This window comes from Haliotis rufescens, unplaced genomic scaffold (genome assembly GCF_023055435.1).
Source record: "Haliotis rufescens isolate VD_foot unplaced genomic scaffold, xgHalRufe1.0.p SCAF_22, whole genome shotgun sequence".
NCBI classification, from domain to species: domain Eukaryota; kingdom Metazoa; phylum Mollusca; class Gastropoda; order Lepetellida; family Haliotidae; genus Haliotis; species Haliotis rufescens.
Window position 1 is genome coordinate 12,134,313 of NW_025963913.1, and position 19,696 is coordinate 12,154,008.

General features: G+C 41.2%; 1 protein-coding gene across 6 annotated transcripts in view; it reads right to left on the reverse strand.

Moving 5' to 3' along the window:
- The window catches only part of LOC124146418, a 41,605-nt gene that overhangs the window by 10,808 nt on the left and 11,101 nt on the right, over positions 1 to 19,696 (reverse strand). Inside the window, exon 1 of one of the 6 annotated variants that reach the window (XM_046516701.2) lies at positions 18,651 to 18,792. The exons of 1 other annotated variant lie outside the window; for it this stretch is intronic. The gene's annotated coding sequence lies outside the window, so the exon portion shown is untranslated. Of the gene's footprint in view, positions 1 to 6,522; positions 6,656 to 6,966; positions 7,104 to 15,525; positions 15,646 to 16,220; positions 16,347 to 18,650; positions 18,793 to 19,696 lie in introns of those variants that run through there. 4 more of the 6 variants (XM_046516702.2, XM_046516699.2, XM_046516698.2 and 1 more) reach the window with 4 other exon arrangements.

Consider the following 19,696-nt stretch of genomic DNA (forward strand, 5'->3'; position numbering starts at 1 on the left):
GCCTATACAAACCTTGCATATGGTTTATCAATTATGCTCTTGTAATGAACGCTACCCTCATTAGTTAAAAAACAAAAGAAAATGCAAGGGTAATAACTAAATTAGTCAGTAAAATATGTGAGGTGAAATGGGGTTTAACATTGCATCCCAAAAATTGCACTTACATAGCGACGTGCATTTATGTGTGTGTGTGGCTGCTGATTAATAGTGCTAGGACACTGAGATAAGATGCGGCAGTTTAACATGAATACCCCACTCAGACACAGTATACTGACTCTGAGCCGACCAGTCCTTGTTTTAAGCCCCTTAATGCAGAGTACCAGGCAGTGTAACAACAAGTACCATCTTTTAACACCTTTTGGTATGACGTGACTAGGGATCAAACCCAGGACCTTCCACTCTCAGGACGGATGCTCTATCACTAGATCACGGAAGCAGTCCGTAAAATGTCTTCTCGATAGTAGTTTTCAACCTTGGGAAAGATAATGATGTATTCATAATAATGTATTCTTACTAAACATTTGTTTTTATTTGGGATTTTTTTTCTGGTCTTTTCCAGTCAATAACATTCATAATACCAGGAATTTAGGATCTCTACCATACTTAATCATGTTTATGAAATGGAAATTTGCATACCAACAGTTTGTTCTAGGTAAAGTGTTCACCCTCTGTTGGTTAAAGAATAATGCACATGAAAATTGTAGCACTTTCTCCTTGTAATAGCCCTAATTGTAAAACTTAAAGATTTAGAGGGTCCCTAGATTTAATTCTCCTTCCAGCAACAGTCATCTTTCCATCACCTACTAAGCAGTTGGGAGTCGTCAACACAGGTCCTATAAGAGTGTACCTCACATACATATTTGCATGCAAATAAAGAACCCAACAAGACTATATTACCCAAATTGTCACTTCTGATTCCCAAATATGTCCCTCTTATAAAAGCCTTGTGTCTTCGCATCCCTGTTCAATCCACAGGATGAAAAGGTCTAGGGCTGTATTCCGCAAGGCAATCTTAGCTCTAAGCAGGGATGTGAGCAGGTTTTCCCGAAAAAAGAGGAAAAGTCTAGGGTGGTCTGGGGGTATGCCCCCCCCCAGAAATTTTTAAAACATTTGATTGCATTTTAAGCAATTTCATGCAGTTTGGACAACATTCACACCAAGAAATGTAATAAGTCAATGGCAAAAGTCAATAAGTAAAATAAACAAGATGGCAGATGCAGTAAAATTTCGAAGTTAAATCAGTACTTTAAAAAAATCGGGCATAGCTTTCGCGCACCTGGCTACCCGCCAGGTCTGGGAGCAATACTGCCATAAACTTCAACCCCCATCCCCCAGACACAAGGACAACTGTCACAAGTGTGCAATGTCTGACCCTTTCCCCATGTTGAAGCATATTGAAAAAAACTTACCTTGTACTTACCTTTTGATGAAAAAAAACAAAACTCCATTGCAAACATAAGACATTAATACAATATATATCCCCATGACATGGGGTTTTGGACGCTGAAGAAACATTCATAAATTTCTCGCTTATCACATGAACAACTGTAAAACATCTCATTCACTTACAGGCTAAAAGACAACTTTATCTTAAAAACAAGCCATCAGCTGACTCTGAGTATTTACAATTTCTGTGTGACGCCATGCCCCACGTTATAGTGCAAGTATTCGTGACAGAAAACGTATGATGTCCGAAAACCTATGCTGTGAAAGCTCCGATCGAAAACAGGACAATCCGCGCCAATTGTCCGGTTTTCGATCATATTTTTCGGAGTGTTTTTTTTTTAAATTTTTAAAAAAAATTCCGCGGAAGATGATTTTTTCCCGAGGACTACTGTTTTAAAAAACGCGACTTTCCGCGTTTCCGCGGAGATTTCACATCCCTGTCTAAGACAATCATTGCGCCAATACTTTAATATAGACTTATGACAGTCGTAGCATTAAGATCGCAGTGTGAAACGTGGCTCGTGTGAGTATAGTTTTACCCTGCTTTTCAGCAATATTCCAGCCTTATCATGGCAGGGGAAACCAGAAATGGACTCACACATTGTCCCTGGGTCTTTCGAGTGACGAGTGAATGCTTTAACCACTTGGCTACCCCACTTCCACGAATAGGTCCAGAGAAACTTATGCTTGTGATAAGAGGCATCTAAAATTGGGTGGTCTGGCTTGGTTACTTGGTTGAGTGCGTGTCAATGTAACTTTAAGAGGTTGGACATTGGTCATAGCAAGCACATAGTTTGACTTGTCCAGGCATTATTACTTACAGGCAGCCATAATACAGTTAGAAATTGCTGATGGACGATACATATACATCATTCAAAATAAGAGGAAACCAGATTAAAACAAATATTTTCCCCAAAAGATTTTTGCTGAAAGAAGTGATATGACCAACACCAATGACACATTGAAGGTGTGTGTGCTGCCAAAATGTATCACAGCTTTGTGGCGGGAATGAAAAAATGTTGACACAGTTCTTATTTTCAAAGATGTTTTTTCACATTTGAACATTATTAGGGACTGCTCATTTATTATAGGGAGGGGGTCATGAAAAAAAAGAATTGGGGGTGATGTGTCCAAAGGACAATCTCAACCCTATAATAAAATACCAGTCCCTAATCTGACCCCCCATATTTGAAACAATTTTATGGTAGGTTAATTCACAATTCATATTCAACATATGAATGCTTTCATTGAACGTGCTGAATTATTTTGTTTACCATGGGTTATTTTTTATTTGCCAATATAATTACATCAGTTTTTAGAAACACAGCCAAGACATTTGCATTGTGTAATACTTGAATCCCTATTTTCTGTGGTACAGTAGACTGATCAAGTTACGGCTTTAGAATAATTACAGTTGATTCCTCTGGGCTGATAAAACTATTTGCCAAAACTGACACCTTTGACATACTGTTAGTAAATGGGATTTATCTATATTGATTTATTTGAGAATGCGATGCTTTGTTGTTTGCCTTTCTTGCAGGTGATCTTTACTGTATTGTGGAAGCATATTTGCTTAAGGTACAGCACTGACAGGAATTGTGCTTCTAACTACTGTGACCAAAAGAAAGGTACTAATGATGCAATAATACAAACATCTTCAAGAATTAAAATTTGAAAGACATATTCTTTTCTAATTCAATTCAATGTAAAAAGTATATTCTCCTGTGAGTCTCAGTATTATCAGTTAAGCCTCACTGGTACAAACACTTAAAAGTTTTCTGGTCTGCTGTCAATCAAATCTTAAAGAGTGTGGCTTAAATGCAAAGGTCTGCCAGCTAGAAGGAAAATGATGAAAGAAACATTTGTCCGATTAAGAAAACACTTGGATTACCACAACAGAAATCATAAATGTGTTCGTCAGACAAACGATCAGCAGCAGCACATTGACATGTTTGATAATCAAGATAGCCGTGAATTTTGGAAAAGTTTTGGGAAATGACCATAAGCTACAGTACATATACCGCTGGAAATTATGAATGAACATGGTGAGAAGTGAAGTGAAGTGACATGATAATTCATTTATCATATAATTTATCAGGTAATATGGTTAATAACAATGTAACATCAACTATTTCTCCGGCAGACCCATATGTATCCAGAAACAATACAAACTGATCATAGTTGAACTATCCAATAACCAGGTGGTGTGGGACTGTTTATGGCATAGGATGTCTGCACTAGGACTATGAATAGAAAGAAGGATTTTTATCTGCTGTACAATCACCATATGACAACGTGTCCTCTGTTAAAGTAAACAGCTTCTGTACAACATGGTTTGCTGTTAACAACAGTGTTAAACAAGGCCGTCTACTGTCACCTGTGCTGTTCTCCATCCGCACAAATGACCTTACATAAGTCCTGAAAGATGCAATACTTCATTTCTGTTCTTCTATATCCAGATAAAATTGCGTTCCTTGCACCCACTGCTGAAAACTTGTAACGTTTCCTTGATATTGTTAATAGTTGGTGCCAGAAATGGAAGCTTGATACCAATCAAGTAAAATACAAAACTTATTCAATTTTAGACCCACAAAGCTACAATGCCTTGAATTCAGTTTTAACTGTGCTGACATGTATCATATGAATATCTTGGTTTATGGTTTCACATGGATCTCAAGATGCCATTGCATGGGTTTGCTAAATCTAAGGAAAGAGCTTTAGGAAGTCTTATATCGAAGTACAAACTGTGATTGATTATATGACCTATGACATGTTTACCAAATTATTTGAAAATCTTGTACAGCCTACAATGATGTATGATGGATCATTGGAACAGGAGGAGATGAATGTGGTGGAAAACAAGGCATGTTGCTTCTTTCTTGTCCCGAGTGAAGAAGAACACTTCAAATATCACAACAAGAGGGGCAATGGGCTGTTAGTTCTTACTAAACAGAGAATTATTATTACTGGTGTAGACTACAACAACTGAAACAACAGTGATGCACTTAGGCTGTACACAGGTAGTCAAAGAGACATGCAAAGTCTTGGGAAAGAAGAGTGGACAAACTTTTAGAGCAATTAGGATGATCAGAACACCTTGTAAATACCATTCAGTCAGTATCAATCATATGAACAACTTGCATGACATGACATGCAACAACCAAGCCCAGCGGTAGAAATTGGCACCAGTCCTATAGTCCTTGCCAAACTGCCCAGGAGTAAAGGTATCCTAATAAGGGCTGGTAGAAACTTGCATTTTTTAAGGGTTTTGCTATATGTTATCATCATAAGGACTAGTGGACTAAAACTGGTTACTTTCCATCGCTGAAGTCAGCGAGCCTGACCACCCAATCACATTAGACGTCTCTTGCGGCAAGAATGGGCTGCTGAAGACCAATTCTCACTCGAAGGTGATACCAAATTCTACAAAACTTGGTCAATAAAAATGTGAAATTTGCAATAAAACATCCCTAGACAAGATTATTTACCATTTAAAATGCATTTCCTGTTCTAAACATTGTTTCATATGCAGCGATTTTGATTACCGTGTATTTTCTTGTAAGCCAAGTCGAAATAGCAATCACCTGCAAACATGGTAAACACATTTCCTCCCAATCAACAGGTGATTCAGTTAAAAAAATACCCATTAATATAACTTCATGAAACTTTTATGCAAGGGTCGGAACAACTTGTATCTGAAACAATTATTATATCAGGAATAACATATTCCAATTTTGTGCAATGTTAGTTGCAGCATTTACTACATATTTAAAATAATAACCGGTAGCACTGTGGTACAACTGATTGGTATTGCCAAATATATTTTACTTATGGAACAGTTTGATCAGTCACCTTTAAGATTTCCCATGGCCTTGCTATTTGTGTCGCAAAAATATATTACAAACATAAGTCCAGATCAACAATGAACATGTTTTATAACCAATATGTGTAATAACATGATTAAATTAACACTGCAATCAAATGTTCCCTGCCCCTTTGATGTTGGATGCCAGTGATGGAATTGCAAAACAAACATCATTGCAGGTTGCTGTCCAGTAAGTGGGACACAATACTGTGTATGTTGCACTGTTGGTTATTGATATTCACTGTGCGCGTTCGGTTCCAAATTCAATTTAGCGTGGTTAAATCTACAGGTAACCTAGCTCTACATTTAAAACACAGCATCTTTATCTCCTAATTAATAACAGACAATTAAGGTTTGGTTTGTTGTTTAACACCCTACTCAGCAATATTCCAGCTATATGACAGCAGTCTGTTAAACCGACCAGATGCTTTCTCCACAAATCTAGTATGTTACAAAAGCTACTTGTCAGAAATAGTCTAAGGACTCGTCAGATATAACCAATGGTGTCTACCATGTCCAAACGAGGTTTGTCAATTCAAGTTTTATATAAAAAAAATTTGCAACATTATGTCAATGTTGAAGAGGAAAGTTGTTTTTACGTCAAAATGCCTGCTGGAAGGGTGGTCATACTAGTTTGGGGATATGCCAGAACAATATAAAATGTAAATAAATGAAACATATTGCATACATTCATAGTTTCCAGAAACAATATATTACTACAGGAATAGAGTCTGAGTATGAGCCTACCTGTGGTGACTGGCCAAATAAACTTCAAAAGTCTCACTCACTGACTTTGAGTTTAGGTAAGATAATTATCTCACATCTTTAAGGAATTGTTTCCCAAAGAAAGGCAATTTAACATAAGGTTTCCAATTCGTGTAAAGTTTCAAATCAAATCAACAGCAGGTGAATCATGTTAGATCTATCAGTTTACCGTTCTGGAGGTCCATATTTGGGAATCAATGGGTCCTATATTGGCATAACTACTCTCTACTGCTGATTTTCTTTCATAAATTACACATATACACAATTTGTTCATTTTCACCACATGTGAATTGTGAAGTCATTATTCCAGTAAAGTAAACATGTATGAAATTGGATGCTTATGAAGTCCGAAGTCATACATGACGTCAGAATGACATCACGAATGACGAAGTTTGTTTAGATACCTTACACAAGTTTCTTGAAAGCGAAAACATAGTACACATTACCATTGGGGTCGCTAGGGCAGTGCTTTTTCTCTAAATGGACAATATCCAGAGAGTTGCTAAAAAGCGTTTGGACGATCAACCGCTCGTTCGGCGAAATGTTCGGTAATGGCGGGACTGCGGGGGGTGATTGAAGTTATGAAAATGTGCTAACTTAACACCTAATAAAAGGGTACTTTCGAAAGCTATTTCATTCAAATTGGAAATACATAAACATTATTTCATACATTATAGACTACATTTTAGAAAATAATTGCATACATAACAGAAATAACATAAATAAACAAACATTGTCATGCGAAATAATGACTGGTCCCTAATGTTTTCATGTTCGAATAGATGTTGGCAAAAAAAATAAACCATTCTCATTGCTACGCTATACAAGATGCTTAGTTCAGGATAAATATCATATTTTAAAATCATATAACTCAAGCTTACTATTTATACCTTTTAACATAACAGACACCATGGCCAATGCAGTGTATTCTGTCAGCACAGATCGCGATCGTTTCTGTCTCGCAACCAAAATGGCGTCCGTCTAGAGGCCCCATCAAAGCCGAGTGACGTCACGAGGGGCGCGTTTCCACGAGCCAAACTGCATTCAATGCCAAAGCCACAGCGAACCACGAGATCTAGTTTTGTTTTCATTATGAACTGGTTACCGCATACAAGTTCATAATACCCAGTTAAAATAAGTAATACAGTTTTATTCAACCGAGCAGTATTTGATAACTATCCTGCAATACCCCGAAATATATACATCTTGCTGTAAAATCATGGACGATGTCGGTAAAACTTAACAATCTTTCACATACATACATACATACATACATACATCCTTGTTTTTGCGTTCATGGAGGTAAAAACCGGGGTGTACACTTTACATAAATCTGATTTACACAGTGTGCCCACCGATTCTTATTTTTATATCCCAATAAACACAAAATACATTAAAGCCAACTGTTAAAATGATTTAATGCAGAAATAATGGGGTTCCCTTTCATTCTAATATCCGAAATCCGCGCTTGTGAACTACTGTCACTAATGACATATATATTACTATTCACATATACACACACATGAACGAAAAAAGGGTATTAATTTACTTATATTTAATATTTAACGCCGTTGCTCTGAAGATTTGTCTTGAAATGTATTGTTATTTCACTCAAATGAAATGTCGATTTCACCTCATCAGGTGAATGTAATATTTCATCAACAATCTTGCCGTAAAATAACGACCACAGTGGATATCGTGTGGCACAATGGCTTAATTTCTGAGTGGAAATGGGGTATCTGTAAATCAGCCTCAAGAAACGCCTGATCTCGGCCTTCATCTGCCATTGCATCCATTATGTACATACAAACTCTGGTTTGTGAGCTCCATTTGTGGCCACTTAAAAATTGTGTCATTCCGGGACAAGCTTCTTCTTAGGTTTCGAAACGGAACGGAAATGTACATGCACCCACCGATCAACTGATGTCTTGGTAGGTCCATACAGCTACTATTGGCGGCATGATCGAATGATGTCTTGGTATACCCATGTACCGAAGCATCAGTGACGGCACCATCTACTGATGTCTTGGTATACCCATGTACCGAAGCATCAGTGACGGCACCATCTACTGATGTCTTGATATGCCCATGTACCGAAGCATCAGTGACGGCACCATCTACTGATGTCTTGATATGCCCATGTACCGAAGCATCAGTGACGGCACCATCTACTGATGTCTTGATATGCCCATGTACCGAAGCATCAGTGACGGCACCATCTACTGATGTCTTGGTATACCCATGTACCGAAGCATCAGTGACGGCACCATCTACTGATGTCTTGGTATACCCATGTACCGAAGCATCAGTGACGGCACCATCTACTAATGTCTTGATATCCCCATGTACCGAAGCATCAGTGACGGCACCATCTACTGATGTCTTGATATGCTCATGTACCCTAGCACCAGTGACGGCACCATCTACTGATGTCTTGATATGCCAATGTACCCTAGCACCAGTGACGGCACCATCTACTGATGTCTTGATATGCTCATGTACCCTAGCACCAGTGACGGCACCATCTACTGATGTCTTGATATGCCAATGTACCCTAGAACCAGTGACGGCACCATCTACTGATGTCTTGATATGCCCATGTACCCTAGCACCAGTGGTGGCACCATCTACTGATGTCTTGATATGCTCATGTACCCTAGCACCAGTGACGGCACCATCTACTGATGTCTTGGTATGCTCATGTACCCTAGAACCAGTGACGGCACCATCTACTGATGTCTTGGTACGCTCATGTACCCTAGCACCAGTGACGGCACCATCTACTGATGTCTTGATATGCTCGTGTACCCTAGCACCAGTGGCGGCACCATCTTCTAATGTCTTGGTATGCCCATGTACCCTAGCACCAGTGACGGCACCATCTACTGATGTCTTGATATGCTCGTGTACCCTAGAACCAGTGACGGCACCATCTACTGATGTCTTGATATGCCCATGTACCCTAGCACCAGTGACGGCACCATCTACTGATGTCTTGATATGCCCATGTACCCTAGAACCAGTGACGGCACCATCTACTGATGTCTTGATATGCCAATGTACCATAGCACCAGTGACGGCACCATCTACAGATGTCTTGATATGCTCATGTACCCTAGAACCAGTGAAGGCACCATCTACTGATGTCTTGATATGCCCATGTACCCTAGCACCAGTGACGGCACCATCTACTGATGTCTTGATATGCCCATGTACCCTAGCACCAGTGGCGGCACCATCTACTGATGTCTTGATATGCCAATGTACCCTAGCACCAGTGACGGCACCATCTACTGATGTCTTGATATGCCAATGTACCCTAGCTACAGTGACGGCACCATCTACTGATGTCTTGGTATGCTCATGTACCCTAGCACCAGTGACGGCACCATCTACTGATGTCTTGATATGCCCATGTACCCTAGAACCAGTGACGGCACCATCTACTGATGTCCTGGTATGCCCATGTACCCTAGCACTCGTGACGGCACCATCTACTGATATCTTGATATGCCAATGTACCCTAGCACCAGTGACGGCACCATCTACTGATGTCTTGATATGCTCATGTACCCTAGAACCAGTGACGGCACCATCTACTGATGTCTTGATATGCCAATGTACCCTAGCACCAGTGACGGCACCATCTACTGATGTCTTGATATGCTCGTGTACCCTAGCACCAGTGACGGCACCATCTACTGATGTCTTGGTATGCTCATGTACCCTAGCACCAGTGACGGCACCATCTACTGATGTCTTGGTATGCTCATGTACCCTAGAACCAGTGACGGCACCATCTACTGATGTCTTGATATGCTCATGTACCCTAGAACCAGTGACGGCACCATCTACTGATGTCTTGATATGCCCATGTACCCTAGAACCAGTGACGGCACCATCTACTGATGTCCTGGTATGCCCATGTACCCTAGCACTCGTGACGGCACCATCTACTGATATCTTGATATGCCAATGTACCCTAGCACCAGTGACGGCACCATCTACTGATGTCTTGATATGCTCATGTACCCTAGAACCAGTGACGGCACCATCTACTGATGTCTTGATATGCTCATGTACCCTAGAACCAGTGACGGCACCATCTACTGATGTCTTGATATGCTCATGTACCCTAGAACCAGTGACGGCACCATCTACTGATGTCTTGATATGCCCATGAACCCTAGCACCAGTGGCGGCACCATCTACTGATGTCTTGGTATGCCCATGTACCCTAGCCCCAGTGACGGCACCATCTACTGATGTCTTGGTATGCCCATGTACCCTAGCCCCAGTGACGGCACCATCTACTGATGTCTTGATATGCCAATGTACCCTAGCACCAGTGACGGCACCATCTACTGATGTCTTGGTATGCCCATGTACCCTAGAACCAGTGGCGGCACCATCTACTGATGTTTTGATAAGCCCATGTATACCCAAGCACCAGTGACGGCACCATCTACTGTTTGTTTGTTGTGTAACGCCACACTCAGCAATATTCCAGCTATATGACGGCGGTCTGTTAATAATTGAGTCTTGATACAAGGACAAGCATTAACCATCCGATCCCGTTAGTCGCCTCTAATGACAAGAATAGTCGCACCAACTACTGACGTCTTGGTATGCCCATGTACCCACCATGTTCATGCATTTACTTTCTGCGATCCACGTGACATTATTTTTCCAGAATGACCAGTGAACAAGTGACCAGTAATAGTCTTTGCATGTCTGTCAGCTTGTCAGATGTCTGATTGTCCTTTGTGACAGGTTAACAATATAACGATTTTTACTACCTGTAGACATATACATGTACATATATAGTTGCTCTCACTGATACCAGGATGTGGCAAAACTTTGTCCTTCAAGATGCCGATGCATACCTACAGGGCAGGAGTTGCTGTCATTTCATAATAGAGTAACGCATCGCTTCTTACCCTGACCTGCCAAATCTCTAGACATGTCTTCGATAGAACATATGTGGGATGTTGAAGGCCGATATGTCCGAGCTAGACAGCCTCCAATCTTGAAGACCTTAGTGTTGCACATCAGGAGGAGCAGCAAGGGCGACAACTAGTTATCTGACATCCGACATGCCGCCCATAAGTCCAGCATTTGTTGGTGCACGTGGTGGGCAGACAATATATTAATTACGAACATTAAGTCGGAGCACTGCGGTTCCTTTGAAAAGTTTCCGTTAAAAAGAAATCGGAGTTTCCTTTATATATTCAACTATACATTCGGTTTGCAGAGGAACTGAAGTAAAGTTGAGGGGACAGATCCCGTAGATCACCAAAACTGACCCCAATCGGGCACCGTGTCGTCACCATCATCAGTCGTCATGCAAATTAGGCTACTGCGCATGCGTCCGGACAATGGCGCCTACTGTTACAGGAACCCATGTGGTAATTGGTCTGTACGTTCGTAATAACACAACAAACAACAGGCTTTTCTTCAACAAAAGTTGTTTCAAGAAACCCAGTTAATACTAGTTACTGCCGCTTTCAGTGTTAAGCAATGATCCGATGATGTTAAAAACTAGTTGTACAAGTATGGTTTTGGAGAAGTTTGGTTCCATCAAGGGATTAGCTATACTGACGCATTTATTGACCAATTTGTTAAACGATATTGATGTACAGATATGGAACGATAATATCAGAGATTTTCAAAAGTTAAACTTTTAAACATGTTAAAATCGAATTCGGTTTGGAAGATTATAATTTTTGTATTCACAATATAAATTATCTTGAGGCTTTAACCAAATTTAGATGCTCTAGTCACACTTTAATGATAGAAAAGGGTTGACAGTATAATGTTAACAAAAATTTATGATTTTGTCCATTTTGTATATCATTAATAGTAGAACTAGAATACCACTTTTGCCTCGATTGTCCATTCTATGCTGATTTAAGAGACAGTATTTGACCAAAGTATTGATGTGTCCACCCAAACCAACGTAAACGCTATTCTCCAGCTCAATTCCGCCCCTATTTCCGGTGGCCTCATTATTGAATAAATAAACAACAGCAGCTTATGGCGAAGACTTAACATTGCGATTTAAACGTTTACGAGTAGAAGCAGACTAAGATCAAGCCGCTATTCTATTCCAGGGGATACTCATGAGACAGGAGTCCAATAGTAAACACAGACTCTACAGGTGACGTCTCGTAAACGACGGAAAACGTTGACTGCTGCATGTTGTACACGTTCGATTACTGCCACAACCAAGTGTATGGTAACTTTTGTCATGTACGTATTATTGATACATAGCAGTCCAATACGATTGATCTCTTCGTGCGTTACCAATCGTAATGATAAAATGGGCACCTACGCAAGGCTGTCAACTGTGAGTGCTTGGGAGTCTAGTAGATGTATAAAGGTTGCGTGTATTGTATAACTTCGCGGAAACAGCTGGATCAGTCTTGTGTAACGCATGAGCAGATGTGATAAGAAAAGTCGAGCCGCAACTGCATCACTGAGTTTGATTTACGCACGTTGCTCACATTGTCTATCTAGTCCGTTCATATATTCCTCTTTACAGTTACATGGTCGACACAAACTGCAGTGCACTACAGCCACTTCGTCCTGGCGTCCTTAAAGATTGGTATGTTACCTTGCTACAAAGAAGGCAGCTGGAACCGACCATATCCGACTTATATGGATTAGCGGTGCTAAACACATTTCTCCGCTTAGTTTCACACCGGCACTATAGATCGCATGTTGCAAAAATGTCCCGAAGCTGGTCAAAACTCACCGAGCAATGGCGTCCGTCTTTCACGTTATTACTGGCGTCACGGCACAGCGCACTGTTCACGTCTAGTCCGGACGAAAGTAGGTCAAGGACTGAGTGACGTGTGCGCAGACGGGTCCAAATTTTGGAAAGAGTTGCGCATCGTATAAAGACGAGAACTTCCTGTTAGATCGTTGCTATTTATATAGATAAACCTTTGGCACTTCGCCAGTACACGGGTTGTAAGAAAGCATCTGGATTGTCATATGACATGATGCTTTGGAAGTTAAAGAGTGAATATATACTCTACGATCTCGAGCACAAATAAGTAGTCATTGCCGTTTAGTTGCGTCATTCGGACCTTATTCAAACGTGCATGGACTTCCTTTTTGACCGAGGTCATAGCCCCCTTTTTAAACGCGTTCCCTTCATGTAAAATGAAAGTTTCTTTCAAACCGTTGATGGCGGCTATGATGGTATGCAAAAAGATACTCATTTAACCAAGTACGGTTCATAATTTACTAGTAACCGATGACAGCATGCGTTCTTCACATGTTTCTATCCACGGGTGCAATGAAACTAAATAAGATACATTTCTTTCATTTTTAAGCAGACACAGTGATTTTAAGATTTCAGATTCAAATTCTATATTCTCATTAAACCACCCACGAACTGGACTGACAAATTTCCAATTTAATCCAAAGAGTGTTTATAACCATTACACGAAGCTCCATGTCCCCCTACGTGTGATCTCATATCTGTTGGCGTCGAGTCGTTTGAACCATGGACGTAGAACATTGTTATATTTCAACAGGCTTTATTGCCTGCTCCACAACATGGAGCACGAATGAATCTCTTCCCTAACGTCTGTAGGCATGAGCAGAAGACAATCACTATTGGGAGTTTCATTTCTTGTACCATGATACGCAATATGGACTTTGAACTTCACATGCTAACTAGACACGTGCCATGAACTTTGAACTTGAACTGTTGCATGATACGTGCAATGCACTTTGAACTCCACGTGTTATCATGATTACCATACTTGACTACACTCAGCCACGTGAAGCTTGCATTTACATGGACATATTAGTACATGGAACATACATGGATGCTCATGCACTCGGGCAGTTGAGCACCCAGAATAGACTCGGGTACAGGTTGTCTACTTCATATTACAGAACTGACCTTCATTTGGGCCCTCACTCTATGAAGGTTAATACTCCAATGAGCTCACACAAAGCTAAAGTCACTCCTTATAATATTTTTACATCACTACTTTTTACCTGAAAGGATGTAGATCTACACACAATTGTATTTAGTACGTGACACTACTTGTTTAAACATACAGCCAGCTCTGTCGCGGAATGAGTGAGTGAGTGAGTTTGATTTTACGCCGGTTTTAGCAATATTCCAGCAATATCACGGCGGGGGGCACCAGAAATGGGCTTCACGCATTGTACCCATGTCGGGAATCGAACCTGGGTCTTCGGCTTTACGAGCGAACGCTTTAACCACTAGGCTACCCGACCGCCCCTGTCGCGGAATGAAGTAGTTCCTCAAAAAGAAAGGTGACATGAGCGTATGTATGTTCAACTTGCTCTACAGGAACATCTTTTGTTGTTTCTTTTCAATAAATGTATTAAGTTAATATCATCATTAGATGAGAAAGGTCCTATACAATTACCCCAGTAGTTCTATGTTATGCCAGTCACAATAACAACGCGTTGTAATACATGTACATTTACAACAAGTACACGGCGTCAAAATGGCCGACACGATTAACGTGACGGGCGGGATTTCCGAAGTTGTAAATGAACCTGTGACGGTTACCTGTGTTAGTCATCATTGATCAATTGGCGATCATTGAAAGTTGATTGTAAAGATGTGTCAAATAGATGATAACGTAGACTGTCACCGTCGGTCAAGACACGGATCGAGTCGATATTAGATACCCCTCCCCCTCCACACACACACACACACACACACACACACACATACTTTGAATATACACGGACAGTTGGACACGTTATAGATATATTTATGACATAAACGACTCGTGGTCTTTGTTATCGTAAATAAAACACTGCAGGGAGAATAAAACATGAGGGACGCAGTGGTTTATCGTCCCTGCAGTGTTTTACTGTTTGACAAACAATGACCACGAGTCGTTTATTTCGTATGTGAGACATCAACATTATTTACAAACTCCCTTAGAATGTTGATAAAATTTACAAGCTTCAGAAACATTCACACGCATTTGAATAATGATGACGCCCTGAACACAATACGACCTCGGCAATGTCGGACAAGTTCATTTTTTTATCTGTGACCAAGATTGCCCGTCACATGATTAACTTGGATACGCTCGGACACGTGATTACTTGGAATACACTCGGACACGTGATTACTTGGGATATACTCGGAAACGTAATTACTTGGAATGTATTCGGGCACGTTATTATTGGGGGTGTACTGGGACACGTGATTACTTTAAATGTATTCGGACACGTCATTAATGGGGATATACTTGGACACGTGATTTTTTTGGATATACTCGTATACGCTATTACGCAAACCTACACAGACACATGACTGGTATATCATTGACTCCGCATGTGTTGAGGAAGATCACGAGGACATAGCATATACACACACCGGTCGGAGTAGCGTCCCAGCTGCTGCGCCGATAACCATACATAATATAGTATCTTACCCACAACCCAGACTGGCCAGTTGCGATCTGTTTCCACGTCACTACGACGCTTCCGCTACATACGTCAGCCTTCCCTGAAAGTAGGTCACCAACTGGCAGACGATAGCGCCCCACAACGAGTAGTAATTGCGCAGCAATATCGCTGTCGCACAAATCTCGTGAGTCATCCACTGTTCTATTTATAGCCCAAGGAAAGGATCACGCCGACAGCGAGGGAATTTGACATGAAGTAAAGATTGCCCGTTACATGATTAACATGAAATGCATTCGGACACGTTATTATTGGGGACATACTGGGACACGTGATTACTTTGGACATACTCGGACCATGACTACTTGGGATATACTCGGACACGTGATTACTTGGGTTATACTCGGACACGTGATTACTTGAAATGTATTCGGACACGTGATTACTTGGAATGTATTCGTTCACGTGATTATTGGGGCTGTACTTGGACACGTGATTATTTTAAATGTATTCGGACACGTCATTAATGGGGATATACTTGGACACGTGATTATTTTGGATATACTCGGATACGCGATTACGTTAACCTACACAGACACATGACTGGTATATCATTGACTCCGCATGTGTTGAGGAAGATCACGAGGACATAGCATATACACACACCGGTCGGAGTAGCGTCCCAGCTGCTGCGCCGATAACCATACATAATATAGTATCTTACCCACAACCCAGACTGGCCAGTTGCGATCTGTTTCCACGTCACTACGACGCTTCCGCTACGTCAGCCTTCACTGAAAGTAGGTCACCAACTGGCAGACGATAGCGCCCCACAACGAGTAGTAATTGCGCAGACATATCGTTGTCGCACAAATCTCGTGAGTCATCTACTGTTCTATTTATAGCCCAAGGAGAGGGTCACGCCGACAGTGCTGTGAAATGCGGTTTTTCATACAAAGGACACTATGGTAGAAAACATTTGATGTAATATCGATATCAAAACCCTGGACGACCCAAGTGAACCCGTGTTGACCAAAGTTTAACCAAAAAAAACTTTGCTTGACCAATAACCACGGGTGCGGTACTCCGGTTGGCAGCCTTCAAGTGACGTCATCCTTAAGTTCATTGATTCAATCATTAAAATAAATGAGTGAGTGAGTAGGGTTTAACGAAGCTTTTAACAGTATTCCAGTTATATCACGGCGTGTCAGCTAAATGTGGGAGGAAAGCCCGAGGTGGTGCAGGTCTCAATCTCATTAAAACCAGATCTAAGTTCTCGCTTCGGCTAAACAAAGATCTGAGGACATCCCATTACGGGTCACGTCAGAACGACCTTTCGCGAACTTCGACCGTCCACTGAAATGACTAACAAGAGGTCAACATCAGCCAATGAGGAAGCAGCTTTCTCGAGCTTTACGGCACTCGTTTTAACCTGGAGACTTCCATTTCAGACTACGCTTGAAAGATATGTTGACACAGTTCTCGATTAAAATTTTGAAAACCGAACAAACGAACATTACGGAATGTCTAATATATGGTTGCGAGTGTATGGCAGTGCTTCCCACGTACTGTGCAACGACTACTCCGTTCAAATGTTTATCCCACGGAAGCGATAGATTGACGATAATTTTGACGGAACGAGTCGTACGGGCCGTAACTGTCGTTCGGAATACCCCGTGTTAACGTTTTCGAGGTTGCTGATTAGAAAACACATTCCGACTGTCACTTTCATGATCTGGTAAACGACGATTTGATTGGTCGGATGAAAGGTCGTTCTGACGTGACCCGTAATGGGATGTCCTCAGATCTTTGTTTCGTGATAGCGAGAACTAATATCTGATTTTAATGAGATTGTGCAGGTCTCAGACGTTTACCACTTCGATGAAACCCACGAGCACGGTTATGGTGCATGAATATCAGCATTATAATGAATATAATTAACTAGGTATTGATATATACTTTATACACTGATTAATACTTTAGAATCAATGATGCCAATCTGATGATGAGCTCTCTGTTCTGTTTTATGTTCTAAACGTTGTTGAACTTTCTTGTCGTTTTACATGCTTTAAATAGAACTGGTACCATCATAGCTTTGTCAAGTAATGAAACACTCGTTAACCTCTCATAATTATGTGTTAAACCAATACACGTGGCTGTTGTGTTTCTTTCTCCTGGCAGCCATTTTGTATTATATCTGAGGTTTGCTTTTTATACCTTTTATTTGTAATATTTTTCCTTGATTAACACTGGTCAACTCAAATTGAATGTAGTCAACGCTTCTTACTAGAAATGGAGTAACCTCAGTTGGCATTCAACCTTTTTAATAATCGAGCGCAGTACTATTGTGCGTGTTGTGACAAGTCTAACCAATAATCATACATGACAAGAGAAACCAATGCGAAAGCCGGAACCGTTTGAGTTCCCTTTAGAGGGGAAATATTTCATAACATGGCAGCATGAATAACATTACTCGAAACGGCCCCCAAACTCCAACGACTATTTCATTAGCCAAGCCAACACGTATTATTGACACTTGTCACTCGAAACTCTAATCGGGTTCCCGTCACTGTATGGGTCTCACGTCTCTCTTGAACCGATGGACACGTACTGCAATCAGTCGATGCGTGCGTCACTCCACGTGATGGTCACGTCGCTGTTACGTAACACGCAGCAAGACCAGCAACGGTGCTTCGCTATTAGGTGTAGCTATCGACCCAGCACTTATGATGTCATACGAACATGTTTATGTAACTGAATGTCACATTAGATCATTGAAAACAGGGCACGTGACGTATGGTACGTATATCATTGATCGATCAGTATATCATTGATTGACATGAGATGCATGAACACCTAACACATAATTGCAGAGATAATGAAAAAAATGTCATCTTGAGTCTCTTACGTTCACGGGACTACTATGTGCGAAACATGATCCCACCATTTACACAGCAATGTAATGAAAACATGGTTGTTCCTGGTTAAACTCGCTGGTTTACGCACGGAAAACAGGAAGAAAATATATTTTCGGCATTTCGGCCCAATCCATGCCTTTGCTGAAAGGCACACCACACCAGTCAGTGACGATCGAAGGCGAGGCACCCTACGTGGCAGCAACTGTAGCTATAGGCTGTATCTGGAGACAACTCACCGACAGTTATCGTCACCTCGTCACTGGTGCTTCGTCACCTGAGTACGTCTGACGTCTGCACTTTACTAAAGTAGGTCACCGAATGCACAACGCCTGCGCAGTACACCACCTGATCCCGAAGAACTGAGATTACGTCCCAAGCGAGTTTCAGCTATTTTTAGTTCGGCCCATCCCTTGGCGGACTGCCAACAAAATTGTTGTGGAAGGGTCGTTGTTGCTTCAGGGCGTATTTCAAAGGGATGGGGTAGACACGTTGACAGGATATCATTCTCAAACATGCACGCATGATTTTGTGGGTGATATCTTTTCTTCAGTGATGCAAAATACAGCGGAATTTAAAATAAGTAAACTTGATATTATAAAACAGTAACACTTATTTATACGCTGTTACCTATAATATTCGTTTGACGAATATTCCCAATTTCGCTCCACATGTTGTTAATTCGACATGATATCATATCCTGTCGAGTTTCACATGTCGAGTTTCGCTTGAGGTTTGATACTTCAATCTGCCATAACAAAAGGCCTCTCTGATCAGACAGAGGAAAACAGTAAGGTACTTGGGTCTCTCTCAGCAGACAGGGGCCACAGCTTGTTGGGAAAGCAGTGTAGTGGACCTCTTTTAGCAGACAGGGATAACAGCTTGTTGTTAGGAAATCAGTATGTTGGGCCTCTCCAAGCAGACAGGAATAGCGGCTTGTTGCTGGAAAATCTGTTTGGTTGGCCCTTTTGGCAGATAGGAGTAATAGCTGGTATTTGGGAAAGTTGTATCGCGGGCTTCTCTTATGAGACAAGGGTAATAATAGCTTGTTGTGGGGAAAGTTGTTTGCCAGAACTCTTTTAGCAGACAGGGTAGTAGCTTGTTGTCGGGAAAGCTGTTTGCCAGAACTCTTTTAGCAGACAGGGGTAGTAGCTTGTTGTGGGGAAAGCAGTATCATGGACCTCTTTCAGCAGACGAGGCTAACAGCTTGTTGTTGGGAAAACAGTAAGGTGGGCCTCTTTCAGCAGACAGGAGTAACGGCTTGTTGTTGGGGAAGCAGTGTTGT